Raw genomic sequence first — 12,803 nt, 5'->3', positions numbered from 1 at the left:
TGACCTTGACAAGAAACCGAGATATGACCTCAGGAAAGTAATCAGTGATGCCATGAGACAATGCCAGTGTAAAATCAAGTTCCAGACATGATGTCTGTTATATCAGGGCCTACGTACTAGAACAGACTTCAAAATGAATGTGGGCAGCATCGTGTCAAGAGCACCTCCATTGCAGATGAGTTTAACATGCTCCATACACACTTTGAACAGAAGTCACCACCCAACTGACAGACTCCAGAGTACCTGAATCTACAGTCACCATTGTACACGTAAGATCAGTATTCCAGAGGGTGAACTCACGGAAAGCGTCCGGCCTGGATGGTGTTCCTGCCCATATCCTGAGATCCTGTGTGGATCAGCTGGCAGGGTTATTTGGAGGTATTTTTAACCACTTCCTGCTGCAATTTGATGTTTTCACCCACTTTAGGAAGACCACTGGTATCGAAGAAAAACAAGGTCATGTGCCCCTTATTGGTAGCTCTGACATTATCATCATGAATCGCTTCATGGTGTTGGACATGGTTCAATCTAATCTAGTTTTCCAGACAATCTCAACCCATTGTGATTTGCCTACCACTGCAACATATGCATATGTCCATGGTGTACGTCTACACTGTTACGTACCCGTGGGTATCTTGTACTTGTCATGTGACAGTGGTGTTGAAGCTGTACTGAACTTAAGGTAGTGGTCTTGTTATGGTGGAGTGATGTCATTTTCCCGCTAGTAGAGGTCATGTGACAGGTTTTTTTTACAGGGTATAAAAGGAGGACCCCTCCCAGTTCGTGGCTGGATTTGCCATTTTGACTCCATGCCACTCCGTGGTCCAATATTATGATGCAGTTTGGTTGAAAGGTGGAGTTTTATTTAATGCTTAAAGTTTAAAAGGACATTGCCAGCAGTTTCTTTATAATACTGCCAGTTAAATGTCAGTGGAGAGTGAAGATCGAAGTTCGGGAGTTAAAAGATCAAGGAAAGTCGATTTCGACAGTGAAACAGGTTCGACCTTGTTTGATCCTCATTCGGAAGGAATTTGTTGGCTGTCCCCGGTAACCCCTGCGAATAATAGCAGAAACAGCTGGGTACAGTTTTGTAAAGGAAAGGTCAGCGCCTTTAAGCCGTTTCATTTTCATCTTTGTAAATTCTCCGGGAAAAGTATAGTTCAACTGGGAACCGCAGCAACACAACGTGAAAGAGAATTTAAATCGTCTAAAAAGCCTCTCCTTTAATGGACTGTAAGCATTTTGAACTTCTTCAGTACTACTTTGAAGAACTGTTTTTGCAACATCGCTTTAAGAACTGTTTTCGCTTTATTCCTTTAAGAACTGTTTAAGCTGCCGCACAGCAGCTGATTTCCGGTTACGTTAGTGGATTGTTTGTTTTTCAGTGTTTAATAAATGTTCTATTTGTTATAAAAAAAAACCCTGCCTCATTTATATATTTATTGTTGCTGAATCCGTAACAACACCCCCTCCAACCTCCTCCCCCCATTCTATGCTCAATTCCGGGGCATTTTAACAGTACAGACACCCATGCCAGACTGTTGTTTGTTGTCTACCATTCTGTCTTCAGTACCAGAATTCCAAACAAGCTCCTAACCAATCTCGGAGATCTGGGATTCAATGCCTCCCTCAGCAACTGGGTCTTCGACTTCCTGACTAACAAACCACACTCAGGAAGGACAGGCAGCAACACGGACACCACGATTATTCAGAACATTGGTTCTTCACAGGGCTGCATGCTCAGCCCCCTACTCTACTCTCTGTACACATTTGGGACTGTCATCCCATGCCTCTGACATCCACCGTTATGAGAGAGGTTTGTCATGATGCACATTAACTCCAGTCTCCAGTCTCCCAGACAACCTCAACGGACTGCAACTCACCTACCTACCACCATAAATGTTCTCTGGTAAACACCATCTCCCCGGTCCTGTACTCATCCCTGGAGCATCGGGACGGTAAGAACACCAACTGTAGAGACTGGTTGTCATTACAGTTCTGTTCTCAATACCATAATTCCAATCAAATGTATCTCCAAACAGAGCTGGTTATAAACACCTCTGTTAGATCGGTAACTTCTTGACTAACAGATCACAATCAGTAGGGAGAGGCAGTAACACCTCTGTCACATTACTCTCAAAACCAGAACTGAGATCTGCTAGGATTTTGTGTGTAGCCCTTGAACCTGTAAGCGTGCCTCCAGGTGAAGCCCCGCCCTCCAATGGATGATCATCCAATTGGCAGCAACAGGCTTCGCTGGCCAAATAACAAATGATAGATGAGTATATGATCCAATCATCACTATCAAAATTTTTGGTCTTTTCATGATACGTGACACCATTGGTTGGTCAGTCCTGATTGGCATGTAAGCAATCCAATGGAAGCGCCAGTCAGCTGGAGCTTCTGTGATTCTCTTCTGTATCCTCTGGTGGTGTGAAGTGGATTAGACTTGGAAACACTGCGAGGATCTCTGGCCCTAATCTACTGTTACGTACCGGAGAAGGTCCACATGAGGTACAACAGAAGCAAACTAATTCCAGGCTAACTATTGTGCGTGAGGTATTGGTTGTATCCCTTGTGGAAACTTTCTGTTCGACTCTGTCACATCTGTTGACAAAACCAATGTTGCCAAGATGGGAAACACCAGAAGACAAAGACAGTAGTGGGGTGGGGTGGTAAGCAGAACGATGCAGAGATGACCTTACTGAAGCTTTGTCTGACCCACCGAGCTCTTCCAGTGCTTTGTGATTTACTCAGTAAGCTCGCTCGTTTCACTAGATAGAGGTGCTTCATCTTGTAAACACCCCAGGCCATACAGGAATCGCTGTGGCAGCACACATCTCAACAGGCACCCCACACTCATGTCCACCCACCCCATTCCACCATGGAGTCCTTGAGCCCCTTTGTTGTTCGCAGTCGACCATAGAAGTTACATTGCAGCTGTCTGCATGATACGCAAGGCAGTAAGACATGGAGAGCAAACTGTGCCCATGTATCAGTCTCCCCCTCTCCATGCAGCTGATGAAAGTTCAAAGTATGCATGCAGCATACGACATTGATATTCATCTTCCTGCAAGCAGCCATAAAGCAAAGAGAGACCACAGACCCCGTTTAAAGTAACCCGACATAACAGTCACCTGAAAAAAAATAACAAATCCAGCAAACAAAAAAAATGAACAAGTAACATGGAGAACATGATACATCAAACAATGGATTTCCCAAATGTGATTCTGCAGCCACGAGCCACCGAGGCGAGTGAAACCAATCCCGGGGCCGATGCCCACGGCCGCAGCCGACAAATTAGTCAGTTCAGCGCTGTGTTCGAAGGCTGCAGGCCACAAGCACAGATACAGTTCCGCACCCAAGTGATGAGTGGATGCAAAGCTGGGGTTTTTATGCTGCAGGTGTAGATCAGAATCAGGTGTGCCGCCATCAAGGAGCCCGGGAGAACATGGGGTAAAGGGAATTAGGAGAATATGAGGAATTAATGGTCAGGACTGTGATAATACCGCCACCCCACCAAACCAGCGTCTCCAGGCGAACCCCAAGGCCTGCCTGGATTGCTGCAATGGAAGTCTCGGATGAGGGAGGGGTCTAAGATGAAGGAGTGGGGGATCCAGGTGCACTCCTCAGGACCGTATCGCTCCCAATCGACGAGGTACTGGAAACCCCTGCCTGGAAGGTGCACATCCAGTATTCGCTGGATGGTGTAAGCTCGGTGATCGTCAATGACCCAGGCGGGTGGAGGGGGTTCAGCAGGAGGGCACAAAGGGCTGACAGACACAGGTTTCAGTTGGGAGACGTGGAACGTGGGATGAATGTGCATGGATCTGGGTAGCTTGAGTTTGACCGCCGAGGGGTTGATGATGCTCTCGATCTCGAATGGTCCGATGTAACAAGGGGAGTGTTTCTTGGATTCGGTCTTGAGGGAGATGTCTCTTGACTGGGGGGAGCATTGCCTGGGTCTGGCTGAGTCCGTTGAGCATCTTTAACTATGGGCTCGATCTCCCAGGTGAGGGCAGCCACGACACAGGATGGTGTCAGGATTGGAAGGGTCCTCCTTGGAGACATACTGACGAGAGAGAGCATCTGGCTTCATGTTCTTGGAACCAGGACGGTAGGTGAGTGTGAAATTGAAGCGGCCAAAGAACAGTGCCCACCGGGCTTGGCGGGAGTTAAGGTGTTTCACTGTCTGGATGTATGCCAGGTTCTTGTGGTCCGTCCAGACGATCAATGGGTGTTCTCTCCCTCCAGCCAGTGTTTCCACTCCTCCAAGGGAGTTTGACGGCCAGCAACTCACAGTTCCCAATGTCGTTGTTCCATTCGGCGGGGGATAAATGGTGAGAAAAGAAGGCACGGGGATAGAGCTTTCGGTCTGGGACGGAGCGTTGAGAGAGGACCGCTCCCACCCCAGTGTTGGAAGCATCCGCCTCCACTATAAACTGGCGAGATGGGTCAGGCTGGACCAGGATGGGAGCAGAGGTGAAACGCCTCTTAAGCTCTGAGATGGCTGAGTCCGCTTCAGTGGCCGCAGGAGAGGTGAACTGGGTAAAGGGTGCTGCCACCCAGCTGTAGTCCCTACTGAAGCGATGGTAGAAATTGGCGAATCCCAGAAATCGCTGGAGTTGTTTAAACATTGTGGGTATGGGCCACTCTGCCACCGCCCAGATGTTTTCGGGATCCACCCTCACCTGCTCACTCTCAATGATGTACCCCAGGAAACTGACAGAACGGGCATGGAATTCACATTTCTCAGCCTTAAAAAAATAGTTTGTTTTCCAAGAGCTTCTGAAGAACCTGGCGGACATGGAGGTTAAGGGAGAAGATTTGGGTATCGTCCAGATAAACAAAGTCAAATTGGTTGATAAAGTCCCTAAGGATGTCATTGACCAGAGCCTGGAGCACTGCAGGAGCGCTGGTCAGGCCGAAAGGCAAAACCAGGTATTCAAAATGACCGAGGGGAGTGTTGAAGGCTGTCTTCCATTCATCTTCCTCCTGTATCCTGACCAGGTGATAGGCATTTCACAAGCCCAATTTAGAGAATACTGTGGCTCCATGAAGGGGCTCGAATGCTGAGTTGACCAGGGGCAGGGGATACTTATTCTTTATGGTAATATTGTTCAGACCACGGTATTCGATGCACGGGCGTTTTTTTTTCGTCACAAAGAAGAAACCAGTGCCTACGGGGGAAGATGAAGGCCGGATGATGCCAGCCGCAAGGGAGTCATTTATGTACGTCTCCATAGCTTCTCTTTCTGCATGGGACAGGCTATACAGCTGACTGGTGGGTAATGAGGCTCCGGGGAGAAGGTCAATCGCGCAGTCGTAAGGGCGACGTGGAGGCAGAGAAAGGGCCCGTTGCTTACTAAACACCTCTCCAAGATCATGATACTCTACGGGAATGGTGGACAAGTCAGGGGGGTCAGAGGTGGACGAGGTCGCAGTGACCTGCACCGGGGGAAGGGCTGATTGCAGGCAAGAGGAATGGCAGAACGAGCTCCAGCTAACTATCTTCCTGGTGGGCCAGTCGATGTGGGGGTTATGATGGATTAGCCACGGGTGGCCAAGAACTAAAGGGGCCTGAGGAGAGGAGATTAGATTGAACCGTATCTGTTCCTGATGGTTTCTGGAGAGGAGGAGCAAGGGTTCCGTTCAATGCGTGACACGGGCCAGGAGTATACCACCTAGTGTATTGGCGTTCAGGCGGGTACACAGAGGCTCATGAGAAATATGACTTGGAGGGCTAAGATCTTGTCCAGGAAGTTTCCACTAGCGCTAGCAGAGGCAAGGACTGTTGGTTATGACACAGAGTGGCTGGAAGCTGCATTCGGAGTCAGGGGACGAAAAGGAAAGTTGTCTGTCTCACCAGGGTCCCCACTGCTACTGGTGAGCCACCCTATTTGGCTGAAGAGGACAGGTGGCAAGGAAGCGGTCGGACTGACTGCAATATAGACACTCGCCGGCTCTCATTCTCTGGAGACGATCAGTGGAAGAAAGGCCCAGCTGCATGGGTTCCTCTCCCAGGGTGGTGGAAACAGCAGGGCTGGGAGCTACTCGGGGAAGGAGAGAGGCTTGTTCTGGCGGGAGGCGGTAGAGTGTGCCGAGAAGTGGCCAACGGTTGTGGATGACCAGTTCTCTCTCTATGGTGCACCTGGAGGTGATTGTCCAACCTGGTGGCTAGGGAATCCAGGCTGTCGGAATCGTCTCTCGCCACCAACTCATCCTTCACCAGTCCATTCCGAAAAACCACCTGGAGTGATTCATCGTTCCACCCCGAGTCGCTGCTAACGTCCGGAACTCCACTGCATAGTCAGCAACACTACGGGAGCCCTGGCAGACAGTGAGTAGGTACTTAGTGATGTCTTTTCCCCAGACTGGGTGATCAAAGACCTTTCTCATCTCAGCAATGAAACTGGCAAAAGAGGAGCAGTTATCAGGTTAGTTGTCCCAAACTGCTGTGGCCGACTCGAATGCATTCCCCATAGCAACCCCATGAGGTAAGCAACTTTAGACTTATCTGTGGAGTAGGTCGATGGCTGCTGTTCGAACACCAAGGAGCATTGAAGCAGGAAACTCTGGAACTTACCCAAGTCTCCAGCGTAGTGCTCCGGCTCTGGTACGTGAGGCTCTCTGGGTTGGGTTCCAGGTGTTGGTTGAATGATATGAATGGAGACACGGTCCACCTGGTTACTGATCTGTGTGACGTGAGCAGACAGGGAACGGAGGTTCTCCAAGACCTCCCGGAGGAGATGGTCATGCTGTCCCAGTAGGGAACCCTGGCTGGCGAGGGCTTGTAGGATGGTGTTTGTGTCCGCTGGGTCTCTGTTGGCCAGATCGTTCTGTTGTGGAGAACGGGTGAACCCAATGCAGGACACTGACATGGAGAGACAGAGTTAACACAGGCAACCAACAGAGTAGAAACAAAACTTTGAATACACAGCTCTAAGCAGCCTGGAACGTGAACTACCACACTGGCTGACGCAACGATCTGCCGATGAGTGGAAGGAAATCCGGGGTCCTTATACTGCAGGTTAGATGAGATTCAGGGGAGCAGGAGAAACATGGGGAAAAGGGAATTAGGAGAACATGACCAATAAACGGGAGGGATCACTGGGACCATGACACACCGGCTATAACAACTTTAAGGAACCCTAGCAACCATGTTGTAAATATTCACAGCTCACATCAACACACTGAGAACACCCGAACTCAGCTGTGCCCCTGTCCTTTTACCCTCGACCCTATCCTGAATCACAGCACTGTCCCCATGTCCCTCACCTGGACCTCTACCGTAGTCACTGCAGCTCCAGAAGTCAGGAGCAGAAGCTCTGTACGGCAGTGGTGCCACTGTCCAGCCCTGCCTCCTTCAGTGGGCAACTAGACTGGTCAGTTCATCCTAGTTCATCTCCAACCAACTGCGAGAGGAACTCATTGTTAGGGTCCAGTCTGGAGCTTGCCTTCCGGGACTTGCTCCGGTCCGCGGAGTCTGGACTCCGGGCCTTGCAGCCAGCCCTCCTGTCACCCGGAGCCATTGGATCATCTTGGCTTAAGGAGGTACACCTGTCGCCTATTAGGGGGCAGGTGTTTATAAGGGGCTCGGGGACTGAGCCTAGTTGTGGGGTTGTCCTGCTCTGTACCTGGTCTGCTGGCTCTGAATCCTGTTCTGCCCTGGTTGCTGGCTGCTCTGAATTTGGTTCTGCCCTGGTTGCTGGCCTGTTCTGCCTGGGTTCTGACCTGCTCTGTATTGGTTCTGTCCAGGTTTATCTTGTTTTCCTGCTTCTTGTGTGTGCTGGTCCTGCTGTTCCATTGTATTTGCCTTGCCCGCGCAGTCGTGCTGTCTGCTTGCTTCTCCCTATTTACTGGTGTATCCTGGTTGTCCTGCTGCTCACCCTGGACCCAGCTCCCTTCTGTTCCCTTGCCTCTGTTGGGCAAGTCAGGCTGTCACTGTTACCCCTCGGGTGATTCTGTCCCTTCCTGTCCCTTGCCTCTGTTGGGGGAGCCAGGCTGTCTGATGTTGCCTGGTGGGGGGCTTGGTCCCCTTCCTACCTCACCTCAGATGGGTTGTGCCCTGCACTTGCCCAGGCCTCTGTGTCTCTGCCTGGGAGGTGGTCCTGCCCAGGATTCGGCCCGCCCTGAGGACTCCTACCCTTTCCTCCCCTTGTTTCCGATGGGTTGCGCCCCGCACCTGCCCAAGTGTCCGTGCCTTGCCCAAGCCTCCGTGTTTCTGCCTGGGATCCAGGCGGCCTGCCCCTGAGGATTCCGACCCTTTCCACCCATTGCTCCCTGCGGGTAATGCCCGCATCTGCCCAGGTGTTCTGTGCCTTGCCCGGGCCTCTGTGTTCCCGCCTGGGAGGCGGCCCTTCCCAGGATCCACGTGGCCCGCCCTGAGGACTCCGACCCTTTCCACCCACTGCTCCCTATGGGTTGTGCCCGCATCTGCCCAGGCGTTCTGTGCCTTGCCCGGGCCTCCGTGTTCCTTCCCAGGAGTTATGCACCAGTCCCAGGGGGCTCTCCTGCCCTGCCTGGGCTCTGGGATCCTCCTGTCTGCCACGAACTCTGGGATCCTCCTCTGCCTCGCCTAAACTCTGTGATCCTGCCCTGCCTGCCTGACCTCCGGGATCCAGCCCCACCTGCATTACCTCTTGCATGCCACGGCATCCCCATCCTGTCCTACCCCTAGTACTTCAGTGCCTGCGTCCTGCATTTGGGTCCAGTCCATGTCCGCTCCTGACACTCGTATCCGTGAAGGCAAAGAGCTGGTTGATGCTTTGGATCGGCGATCCTGCATCAGGACTAATAGCCAGTACACAGAGCTGAAAGTAGGGGCGAGACAGAGTCTGGTGGGTAAGTGGTGGGATAAAGAAGGTGATGCTGGGCCCATGAGGCTAGGTGTGCAGATGGAAGGAGAGGGTACAGACAGAGGCTCACGGGTGATAATTGGAAAGATGATGGACAGATGAAACCGGATGAGGGAGGGGACTGTATGCTTTTAGCATCATTTGCGACCCATCACATAATGAATCAGTCCACATTGAAATGTATTGAATCTCAGCAGTGTCCAGACTTGGTGTACTCAGTGACACATAGAAACATAGAAAACCTACAGCACAATACAGGCCCCTCAGCCCACAAAGTTGTGCCGAACATGTCCTTACCTTAGAAATTACTAGACTTACCTATAGCGCTCTATTTTTCGAAGCCCCATGTACCTATCTAAAAGTCTCTTAAAAGACCCTATTGTTTCCACCTCCACCACTGTTGCCAGCAGCCCATTCCATGCACTCACCCCTCTCTGAGTAAAAAAACTTACCCCTGACATCTCCTCTGTACCTACTCCCCAGAACCTTAATCCTGTGTCCTCTTGCAGCAACCATTTAAGTCCTGGGAAAAAAACCTCTGACTATCCACATGATCAATGCCTCTCATCATCTTATACACCTCTATCAGGTCACTTCTCGTCCTCCAGTGTGTCATGGTCGAGTGGTCCCTCTCGTTTATTCCTCATGTTCTCCTAATTCCCTCTTCCCCATATTTCTCCTGCTCCCCTGACTGCGGCACACCAGAATCTCATCAAACCTGCAGCATAAATACCCTGACTTCCCATCCATTCATCGACAGATCGTTGCTTCAGCCAGTGTAGTAGTTCACGTTCCAGGCTGCTAAGAATTGTGTATTCAAAGTTTTGTTTCCACTCTGTTGGTTGCCTGTGTTAACTCTGTCTCTCCATGTCAGTATCCTGTGTTTGGGTTGGAGAAAAGGCTGAGTTCACTCAACCTATACTCATAAGGCATGCTCCCCAATCCAGGCAACATTCTTGTAAATCTCCTGTGCCCCTTTTCTATGGCTTCCACATCCTTCCTATAGTGAGGCGACCAGAACTGAGCACAGTACTCCAAGTGGGGTCTGATCAGGGTCCTATATAGCTCCAACATTACCTCTCGGCTCCTAAATTCAATTCCACGATTGATGAAGGCCAATACACCGTATGCCTTCTTAACCACAGAGTCAACCTGCGCAGCTGCTTTGAGCATCCTATGGACTCGGACCCCAAGATCCCTCTGATCCTCCACACTGTCAAGAGTCTTACCATTAATACTATATTCTGCCGTCATATTTGACCTACCAAAATGAACCACTTTACACTTACCTGGGTTGAATTCCATCTGCCACTTCTCAGCCCAGTTTTGCATCCTATTAATGTCCCACTGTGACAGCCATCCACACTATCCACAAAATCCCCAACCTTTGTGTCATCAGCAAATTTACTAACCCATCCCTCCACTTCCTCATCCAGGTCATTGATAAAAATCAGAAGAGTAAGGGTCCTAGAACAGATCCCTGAGGCACTCCACTGGTGACCGACCTCCATGCAGAATATGACCTGTTTACAACCACTCTTTGCCTTCTGTGGGCAAGCCAGTTCTGGATCCACAAAGCAATGTCCCTTTGGATCTCATGTCTCCTTACTTTCTCAATAAGCCATGCATGGGGACACAAATGGTACTTTATACCTACTAATAATACACCCATGTCAAGACATGGTCCTGAAAAACATTGTCTCAATTTTTTACTGTGTACTGTACCAGCAGTTATGGTGGAAATGATAATAAAAAGTGACAACTTGACAATAACGATGTCATCCAACAAGAATATATCCAACTCTCACACCCTGACAGTCGATAGAACGATCCACGAATATCAGTATTCTGGGTTTGTACTGACCACAAGCTAAACTGGAGTATCTCTGTACACAGTGTGACTACAGGAGCAGGGCAGAAACTCCACCCATAACTGGGAAACCTGTGGTGTAAAACCTACTTCTTAACTCCCAAAGCCTATCCACCATCTACAGGTCTCGAGTCAGGAATATGATGGAACATCTCATTTGACTAGGTGAACGAGGCTTCGACAATAATCATTTGTCCAATTATGGTTTGCATGAGTACTCTTACTAAAAGAACAATAGAATTCATGACGTCAATTGCTGGCTGGTATTAAATTTGTTACAATGAAATTTGTGTAGAGGCAAACTTCCAATCAGTTCCAAATTGTGACGTGAATTGCTTTATTTAAGATCAGTTTGTAATTGGTCAACCAGACCCTTGAACCTGCAAGGTGTGGTGTTTGGGATTTTGGAAAGAGTTGTTAAAAAGGCTTTCTGACTTGTGAACTGCATTTTATAGTTGCCACTTGGTGTTTTGATGACTGTGGGGACATGGATCACTGATACGCACCCTGAGAGTGATCTCTGCCCTTGACACTGACCTGACTCTGATCTGGAAACCTGACAGTGCCACAAATGTGATACAGACCTGGACTTGACTGAGCAGCTGTGGCCAAAATTCAGCATGTTTAGGCCCCACTTCAGTTCCTGAGCTTGTTAGGCAATTACAGTGTATCAGCCATAGTCTTCTTCCCCATCCTTTCACCATTTCATGTGGTTGGGCAGGGTAGAGGAGGCTGTTCTATTAAATGACATTCCGTTCCCTTGGTGAAAGGCAGAAATGGGGGAAGGAAAACCTAACCAGATGGAAAGGCAGTAGAAAGTAATGAACAAAAGGAATGACAATACACAGCATTATGGAGTGGTCATGGAGTTGATGGAAGCAAAAAGAGGATGGCCTCTCTTTTTGTTGTCTTGGATACTACATGATGTGAAGTTTTTGAACTGTTGAATGCAGAAATTGCCAAGTCAAAAGCTGTGTAATCCTTAAATCATTATGTAACTCGGGGTGCCGCAGTGGTGCAGCAGTTAGTGTGACACGTCTACAACTCCGGGTGTCAGAGTTTGGAGATTAATCCCAGCATCCTCTGTAAGGAGTCTCTGTAGACGTGACATTTCAGTACTCTGAGGTGGGTTGTCGTGCCTAGTTTAGTGTTGGTCAGTATACTCTTCATTCTCGTAAAGGTTTCTTTTGCCATCCCTATTCTTCTTTTGATGTCCATGTTGCACCTGCCATCTGATGTCACCCAGCTTCCTAAGTAGCAAAAGTTCTGTACTTGTTTTATGTCTTCCCCGTTTATTCTCAGTCTGCAGGTAGGATTCTCCTTCTTTTTGGATATCACCATACATTCTGTCTTTTTGCAATTGATATATAGACCCATTTAGCACTTTCTTCAACAACTATATCAATATAGTTTTGTAGTTCTTCCTCCGTACTCACAATTAACACAGTGTCACCCGCATATTTGAAATTATTGATGTTTTCATCAATAAGTCATCAATATGAGTCTGCATATTTTGTGTGTGTGTGTGAGACAATAATTTTAGATGTATATTAAAGTTAAGTAAGTTAATGCAAGATATCAACAGTCAGTCCTCACACATGAAATGTTGCATAAAAACAGTCATGTCCAGGGGCTGGATGCTTTCTCAGCACTGAGAGTAACTCCAGGTTACCCCAAACAGTCCTGTTAAAGTAAAAGCAGAATGCTGGATGAACTCAGTGGGTCAGGCAGCATCTGTGGAGGCAGAATATCTGTAAGTCATTAGGTTGTACAATTAGCAAGCATAATGTTAGATGTGTGTCTTATCTGTAGCGATGAAGAATGGGGAGGAGGGACAAGGCAATGTGGGAGGGGGAAGGAGTGGTAAACTGAGAAGCAACTGAGAAGGGTTGAGGGGTCCAGAGTAATGAGGAAAAGTAAAGGCAGGAAAAGGAAAAAGAGAGGGAAATGTACCAGAAATTAGATGGTTCAAGTTCAAGTGCAATTGCCATTCAATATGGGGACAACAGCATTACTCTGGGGCCAAGGTGCAAAATACATCACCAACAGTCACACACAGCATAAGGCACATATAG

Source organism: Hypanus sabinus, chromosome 1, assembly GCF_030144855.1.
Source record: "Hypanus sabinus isolate sHypSab1 chromosome 1, sHypSab1.hap1, whole genome shotgun sequence".
In the NCBI taxonomy this organism is placed as follows: domain Eukaryota; kingdom Metazoa; phylum Chordata; class Chondrichthyes; order Myliobatiformes; family Dasyatidae; genus Hypanus; species Hypanus sabinus.
Note: the sequence above shows the minus strand (reverse complement) of the source record.